The 8,581-nt window shown below is 40.7% G+C and overlaps 2 non-coding genes across 2 annotated transcripts; both read left to right on the top strand.

Annotated features, from left to right (window-relative positions):
- The first annotated feature begins 977 nt into the window (after positions 1-977).
- LOC145618740 (small nucleolar RNA R71) lies at positions 978-1,083 on the top strand. Its single transcript, XR_014107999.1, has one exon. It is a non-coding gene; the product is annotated as a small nucleolar RNA R71 (small nucleolar RNA).
- A 7,049-nt stretch (positions 1,084-8,132) lies between these two features.
- LOC145618710 (small nucleolar RNA R71) lies at positions 8,133-8,238 on the top strand. The gene has a single exon (XR_014107976.1). It is a non-coding gene; the product is annotated as a small nucleolar RNA R71 (small nucleolar RNA).
- The last annotated feature ends 343 nt before the right edge of the window (positions 8,239-8,581 follow it).

Raw genomic sequence — 8,581 nt, 5'->3', positions numbered from 1 at the left:
GTTGAACAATTTGGTTCTCAAGCATCTTTCCATGAGTAAATAGGACCTCAAACATTTTGTTACAAGACAATGTGAATTCATTCAACATCTTAGATTGATCCATCATGAAATTTTCTAGCCTATTCAATTGGGATTGTTGAGTAAAGAAATCATCACCTTGGCTTTGAGTCCTTGGAGTAATTTGGGGTGGGGTGTCTCTTTGAACATCATTTTGAAAATTTCCCCTACCTTGATTACTCCAATTACCCTTACCATGATTTTGGCCGAAATTTTGATTATGGTTACCATAACCTTGGTTATGATCCCCATATTCTTGGCCATAGCTTTGATCATTACAACAAAAGTTGTTATAGTTACCACAAAATTCTTGGGTCACACGGTTACCATTACCACTCTTTTGGTTGTAATTATCATAGCTCCCATTATTGTGATAATTCCTATTCCCAACAATCTTTTGAGCATTAAATCTAGGTCCAAAATCATTATTATCATCACAATTCACATGCACATTCTCCTATCCATCATATCTATCACAAGGAACATTGGAGCAATTAGAAGCATCATGATCATTCTTGCCACATATATCACAAACCAAGCATTCTCTAATCATGCAACAAGAAGCAAAAAGAGGGTTAGAGTAGGAAGATGTACCTCTCCCCTTAAATTAGGAGGGAAGACTAGAAGCTTGTGAAGAACTCTCGAGCTTGTTCTTGAGAGAATTCATCTCCTTTCCTAACTCCGAGACCATTGTGGACAATTCGTTGATGACATAAGATTGATCGGTTAAGCAACTTGTGCTTGCCGATTCTCTCTCTGTATCATGCCAATCCATGTAATTCCTTACCACATCATCTATTACATCCACAACCTCTTCTTCCGTCTTGTTCATGATTGGCCCTCCGGCTCCGGCATCTAGGCTCGATCTACCTTGAAAGCTCAAACCTCTAAAGAAGATTTGGATCACTTGATATGTTGGAATTCCGTGGTGAGGACATTCCCTTTGGTAGTCCTTGTACCTCTCCCATGCTTCATAGAGATTCTCTCTAGGCAATTGCTTAAAACTTTGGATTAAGGCTCTAGCCTCCGCCGTCTTCTTTGGTGGGTAGAAACGGGACAAGAAAGCCTTTGTGACATCATCCCATGTCTTCAAGGAATTGGGCTTCACTTCTTTGTCTAGCCATTCCAAAGATCTTCCTATGAGAAAGAAAGGGAACAACTTAAGGCGGATAAACTCTTGAGAAACTCCATTGACATTGATAGTGTTGCAATATTTTTCAAACTCCTTAAGATGGTTCAATGGGCTCTCGTTCTTTGCCCCACCATATTGTCTCCTCTCAATTAGGGTGATAATTTCCGGACTTATTTCAAAGTCATTCTCCGGTGATATAGGTGGAGCTATGGCGCTCTCATACCTATAAGCCCCGGGCACTCCAAGCTCCTTCAAGGTAACTCTTGAATTACTTCCCATGACTTGGGATCTACACACACAAAACTTAAAGACAATATTAGTAGCACGGCTACAAGTGTAGCCTAAGTGTAAAATCTTTTTGTATTTTGCAAATAGAGTGGAATAGACTCAACAACAACATGCATACAAAGCACCATTCCCCGGCAACGGCGCCATTTTGATGGAGAGGAGAACGGTAGGTCGTTGGACTACCACCCCACCCTATCAAACATTATTTGTAACTTAACAAACCCCTATTTAGTGTAGCGGTAAGTCAAGGTTGAACCCAAGGGAATGGAGGTTAAATGCACGATGCCAAAATTAAGCTATTCCGAAATCTAGAAGGGGTATATGGTAGAAACTAAGGCTAAGCTAGATGATGCAAAAGACTTGTACTAAATGAATGCTAAGGAACTAGGGGAATGGATCCACATTCATCAATGATGAAATTCAATCAACTCGGGGAATTAACCAATCAAGTCAAGCAATGCGAGGGAAAACCGAAATTGCAACCAAGAGAGTACATCAAGCTATTCTCCTAGAGGTCTAATTAGCGTCAACTACATCAAACACTAGCTAGGAAACATCACAAGATATCTCAATCGAGTAAATGTAAGCCACAAATCAATGGTCCGTATCAATGTGAACTCACAATGCAATCTAGTGTGAATAACAAGGGTGATCAAGCCTAATCAAGCACACACATGCACAAAATCAATCAACCAATTTAATCACATTATCAACTCAATCAATTTCCCCCAAATTAATCTCAATTCATCATTAATACATGCTTCACCACTACCCTAGCAAATAAACTACTCACAATCCATAAAGAACATCAAAATCAAAGCTAAACTAATCATCATTCTCAAGTTCATCAATTGAAACCAACAAATTCAATCAAATCAATCAAACTATCAATTAACCAAATCAAACAACAATACTAATGAAATCAAACATTGAATTGCATTAAAGAGTAAAGAATCCTTACAAACTTGGTAGAAATCAAATCAAATGAAGCAATCTTCAATCATCAATCATCAAACCCACACTTTCTCTCTCTAAAAATGCTAAGAACTAATGTTTTCTCTCTCTAAAATCTAATCTAATCTCATTCTCCCCTTTTTTGAAGATCTCATCTTCTCTCTAAATATGGAAAGAAATAACTAACAATCCAAAGAAGAAGTTGGGAAAGACGTCCAAAAATAGACCCACGTCAGTGCGGGCGCTCGAAGGAGAGAGAATGGTGCGCACGGGAGCACACCCAGGCATGTGCGCCCGCACACACCTGATGTGCGGCCGCACACGACAGATGTGCGGCCGCACACGACAGGTGTGCGGCCGCACACTCCTCTTGTACGCCCGCACAGAGCTGCTACTTCCTCCTTTCTTCTTTGCCCTTGCTCACGAGGTGCACGCATCCTAGATGATGATGATGGAGGACAAGGTAGGCAGCAACTTCCTTGAATATTTTGAAGAAAATGAGCCATGAAGAAGACATAAACAAGACTTTGAAGCATGCTCCTTGAACCTCACATTGACTTGAAACTTCTTGCACAAGCTTTAGGCATGAAAATCAATGGAAAACTATGGAAAGGAAGCTCGGGAATCCTTGGACAATCAATCACAACCTACAAACAAAGGAGAAAAAGCAAATAAAAGGGAAAAATAACAAATAAACTAGAAAAAGCACAAAATAGAGAAACTAACTACAAAAAGCATAAAATGAAGAAAACAAGAATAAAACTAAGGAAAATTAAAGAAAAGAAAGATAAAAAGAAATAAAAATCATCCAAAAAGGAACCAAATGAGTGCCAAAAATGTCACTCATCAGCAACTAAGATATGTACACAACAACAACATGGTCACCGAGCAAGTTACTAGTTCCCCCAAGCTAGATAGAAAATACATCTCAACATCTCAAACAAAACAAAGCAAGAATCAAAAATATAAGGGATGGAGGTAAAAAGCATGAGAAGCTAAAAGGGAACTAATAACTACTACCATCACCACCACCACTCCCACTAGGCCCGGCCCCATCGGGGTCACTGTTGCGCTCGGGGTCATCGAAGGGATGAGGGTAAGGCTCCCATCCTCCGGTGTACCCATCGGGCCACCCATAATGCCCCTTGAAAAGATCTTGTTGCCAAGGAGCAAGAGGGGTGAAGTTATCGGGCAAAGTGAGTTCAAAAGGGTGGTTGGGATGGACATGGGGGTAGTTAGGATCCCCCCTATAGTCACTACCACCCGGAGCCTTGTAATCATAGTTGCCATGCTCGTCCGGGTAATAGTGACGCTCGGTGTCGGGGTTAGAAGGCCCCGACCAATAAGGATGCCCAAACGAAGGTAGAGGACCTTGTTGGGGCGGGAAATACGGATAGTTAACCGGGGGAGTAATGTTCCCACGGTTAACTTCCGCATCATAGATTTGTTGTTGTTGTGAAAACATACCTTGTTGCACCTCTTGAATACCTCTTATTTGGTCATAGAGAGCCCCAAAGTCTTGATCGTACATGCCATCTATGTGGATTTTCAATCCACTCATTTGCTCACTAAGAGCCCTCAAATCATCATTGGCAAAAGCATGTTGCCCTTGCTCTTGCTCATGCTCATGAGGAGCTTGTTGTTGTGGAGAAAAATGTTGTTGTTGTTGTTGATGTTGTTGTTGTTGTTGATTTTGTTGTTCTTCTTCATCATTTTCTTCTTCATCCTCCTCGGAATCAAAGTTGGGATGCCGGAAGGACCTGGGAACATGCCAAACATTGTCGGCAATCCTAGCCAAAGAAGTCAAGCTAGGGTTAGGCAAGTAGCAGCAATGCTCGTTGCCCCTTAGACACTCATATCTCCCTTCACTAAAACCCTTGGAGATAAATTGGATTTGGCCCAATTGCTGCATATGCAGATAGATGGAAGCCGCATCCCCGATCTCCTTACAAAATAGGAAATAATCATTGAGGCGAAGGCGAGTCACAAGCCTAGTTACCATACCCCCACACGGGATCTCTCCTGTCCTTCTTTTGCGGAGTTCCAAGCAATATTGGGCAAAGATGTAGCCCAAGTTCAACCGGCCCACAAACTCCGGGTGAGTAGATAACCAAAGGACTTTGAGCTCCAATTTACTTAATTTCCCCATATCTTGCTTGGGGAACAAGACATAGCCCAATAGACGGTGTACAACCCTAAGACAAGGTTGGTACACGTCCGAGATCTTAGCCCTGTTGGTGATGAACTCACTACCACCGGAGATGTCTTCCCACCAAGAATCTTGATCATAATCCGGGAAGATGAAGTGTTCAACGTTAACAATATCCCCATGGGGATCAAAATCCAAAGCAGCGTTGAACTCCTCCAAAGATTGGTCAAAAATGTGGTTGAACAATTGGAACCGCACCCTATATACCCCTCCAACGGGTACAAGCTCCAAGGTAGCCAAGAATTCCAAAGTAGGCTCCTTGTAGGTGCGGTAAGCATCGGCGATGAAAGTCCCCAATCTCAAATTCAAAAGCAATGACCGCACATCATTATCAATCCCCAACTTCAGCATATTGGGTTGAAAGTAATGGCGGGTTTGTTTGAGGGTTCTTTCATCTTTCAGATTTTGGTAATAGGCTTTTTGTTTATCGGTGAAATTTTTCTTTTTTGGAAGAGAGGTTGGAGGTCGTGTTTGAGTGGAAGATGGGTTGGAAGTACTAGGCCTAGATGATGTACTAGGCCTAGAGGAGGTACTTGGGCGGGGAGGTTCCTCGATGCTAACATCGGTTTTTCGCTTTTTGGTGAGTTTCTTGAGGTATTTAGACATTGTGAGAGGTATAGAAGATCACCAACAACCAATCAAGTAGCAAACCAAAGAACCAAGAGCACCACACCCAAATTCACCACTTACTACCAAAATCACCAAACTCCAATTTCACAATTCCTTTCAATCAAACCAAATCCAAACCAATCAGCAATACCAATGTACCAAGAAAAATTCCTTTTCAATCAATCCAAGAGCAAACACAAGACCAATACCGAAATCACCACATACTACCAACGTTCCAAAAATTCAACTCACAAGGATTCAACCAAAATTGATGAAAATCGCTACAAAATCAACAAACAACACAATGTCATGCAAAATCAATCAACAAATATCACCAAATCACAACCAAAATCAAGAACAAGCATCAAAAATCACAAAATCATTACTACACTATTCATGCTCATATAAATTTGTAATTCATGCAAATTTATGATATAATTGGCAAAATTAAAGCAAGGATTAGTGATTATACCATAAAAGAAGCAAGATAAACCAATTTCGAGCAAGCAATTTCAACTCCACACAAAACCCCCAATTTTCGGCCACCAAGAGTAGGAGAGAGAGTGAGTGAAATTTGGGTTAAATTGTGAGGAATTTGTAGTGTAGAAAGATTTGTGAGTGATTTTGAGTGAAAATGGAGTGATTTTAGTGAGGATTTGAGTGATTTTAGATGATGAATGAGAGGGTTGGAGGTGCGCACAAGGAGGAGGGTTTGAGGGTTGTTCGTGAGTTAGGAGATGAAGAATGAAGGAGATGAAGGAAAAGAAGGAGGAAAAAGAAGATAAATGGCACGTCCATCATCTGTGCGGCCGCACAGAGCTGATGTGCGCCCGCACACGCAGGCTGTGCGCCCGCACATGCCTCGTGTGCGGCCGCACATCCCTGTGCGTGCTCCTTCCTTCCTTTTTCTCAAAAATTTGATACTTACTGCCTATTTTGGTGCGCACATGAATCATGATGGTGATGAGGAACAACATAGGCAGTAGCTAAAATCATTTTCAAAGTCCTCAAAGTTGAAAATTCATGTGCACGCCTCAAAAATTCACTAAGTATCAATTTCCTCCATTTTTCAAAATATGAATTTCCTATCTCACCTCTCTAAGATTCTTACCCTTTTACCTCAAATTTCGACTAGAATCGAACAAAATATGATTTATGCCATGAACACCTTGCATCCATTAAGCATACATGTTGAATTCCAATCCCACAAATGGACATCCTAAAAAACCAAATAAGGAGAAAAGTAAAAGAAAAGACAAAGTACTAAAAGAAACAAAAAATGAGAAAATTCAAAAATCAAAGAGAAAGGTTAGAAACTCCGGGTTGCCTCCCGGGAAGCGCTTGCTTAAGGTCCTAAGCTCGACCCTTCCTCCTAATCACGGAGGATCAAAGAACACCACCTTCTTCAAGGTGGTCGATAGAGCAAATTTTTCTTCAACCTGGCAACCTCTCATTGTTGCTTGATGAAACTCTCACAAACTTCTTTTCAAATTCTTCTTTTTCACTTCTCAACTTCTTCCTTTTTCTTGCCTTCTTTGAGTCACGAACCTTTTTCTTCGGCTTGACTTCAACATCCTTTGTCATGGAAGCTTTCTCTTCCTCATGAGAATTAAGCTTGAACCAATTTGGAAAACCAATATCTTTCTCATCCCTTGGATTTTGAATCACAAATTCCTCTTCACTAACATCATCAATACTTGAACAAACATCATCAACAATCTCAAAAACATTGTTAGTAGAAGAATTAATCATGCACATACCATCAATGGAACAAGAAAGACTAGCACATGCAATATCTTGGACACAAGATAAAGACTCATGCATTGGTTTCAACTTAAGACTAGCACATGCAATATCTTGGACACAAGATAAAGACTCATCTCATTGAATTTCTTATCACTAACCGTCATATAGGTGTTAATGATCTTGGTTTGATTATCAATCAACTCTTCCAAGGTTGTCCTAGGAGAAGAAGGTTGTGAATAGGAATTTTCATTTTGAGTTTTTGGAACAAAACCGGGTGGGGGACCTCTTTGAGCATTGTTTTGAAACTTTCCCCTTCCTTGATTGCTCCAATTACTCCTATTTTGACTTAAACCATAACCTTGATTATGGTTACCACCACCATGATTATGGTTTCCATTATCTTGGTTATGATTTATATAACCTTGGTTTTGATTACCATAATTATGATTTTGATTACCATAGTTTTGGCTTTGATTTTGGCTACTATAACCTTGGTTATGGTTACCACGAGAACCTTGATTCCATTGGTTCCTATAACCACCATTATGATTATAGTTGTCAAAATTGCCTTGGTTTTGGTAATTCCTATTCCATTGGCCTTTTTGATTATCAAACCTTTGAACATTGTTGTTTGACACAAAATTAACATGTTCACAATCATTGTCAAATTCATCAACACATTCATTAGGACAAACACTAGAGTCATGATCATACGATCCACATGCATCACAAAACAAGCAACCTAAAGGCATATTATGTTAAGAGGGAGGGGGTTGAGAGTTAGAAGGAGTACCTCTCCCCTTAAATTGGGAGGGAATATTAGAAGCTTGAGAAGAGGAAGAAGTGCTCTCCAACTTAGCTTTGATTGCGGTGACCTCCTTTCCTAAATTTGTCATTTGAGAGGAAAGGTTGTTGATTGCATTGAGATGGTCCACCGAATACAATGAAGATTGTTTGCTTGAAGAGTCTCTCTCCCCATCTTGCCAATCCCTATAATATGTCACCACATCCTCAATGATGTCCACAACTTCTTCTTCGGTTTTGTTCATGATAGGGCCCCCGGCCCCTCCATCAAGGCATGACTTGCCTTGGGGACTTAAACCTCCATAGAAGATTTGGATCACTTGGTATGTGGGGATTCCGTGATGAGGGCACTCCCTTTGATACTCTTTAAATCTCTCCCATGCTTCATAAAGACCTTCACTCGGCCTTTGCTTGAACCCTTGAATCAAAGCTCTTGCCTCCGCCGTCTTCTTTTGAGGATAGAAACGAGACAAGAAAGCCTTTGTAACATCATCCCAAGTTCTCAAGGAGTTGGGCTTCACCTCCTTGTCTAGCCACTCCAAAGATCTTCCTATTAGAGAGAAAGGGAACAACTTGAGGCGGATGAATTCTTGAGAGACCCCATTGACTTTGATAGTGTTGCAATATTTTTCAAATTCTTTCAAATGGTTCAATGGGCTCTCATTCTTAGCCCCACTATATTGCCTTCTCTCAATCAAGGTAATCATTGCCGGACGGATTTCGAAGTCATTTGCCAGGGTAGTTGGTGGAGCTATTCCACTCTCAAATCTATATGCCCCGGG

The sequence above is a fragment of the Chenopodium album genome, chromosome 26 (assembly GCF_948465745.1).
Source record: "Chenopodium album chromosome 26, dcCheAlbu1.1, whole genome shotgun sequence".
NCBI classification, from domain to species: domain Eukaryota; kingdom Viridiplantae; phylum Streptophyta; class Magnoliopsida; order Caryophyllales; family Amaranthaceae; genus Chenopodium; species Chenopodium album.
This window is presented reverse-complemented; position numbering and strand designations above follow the sequence as displayed.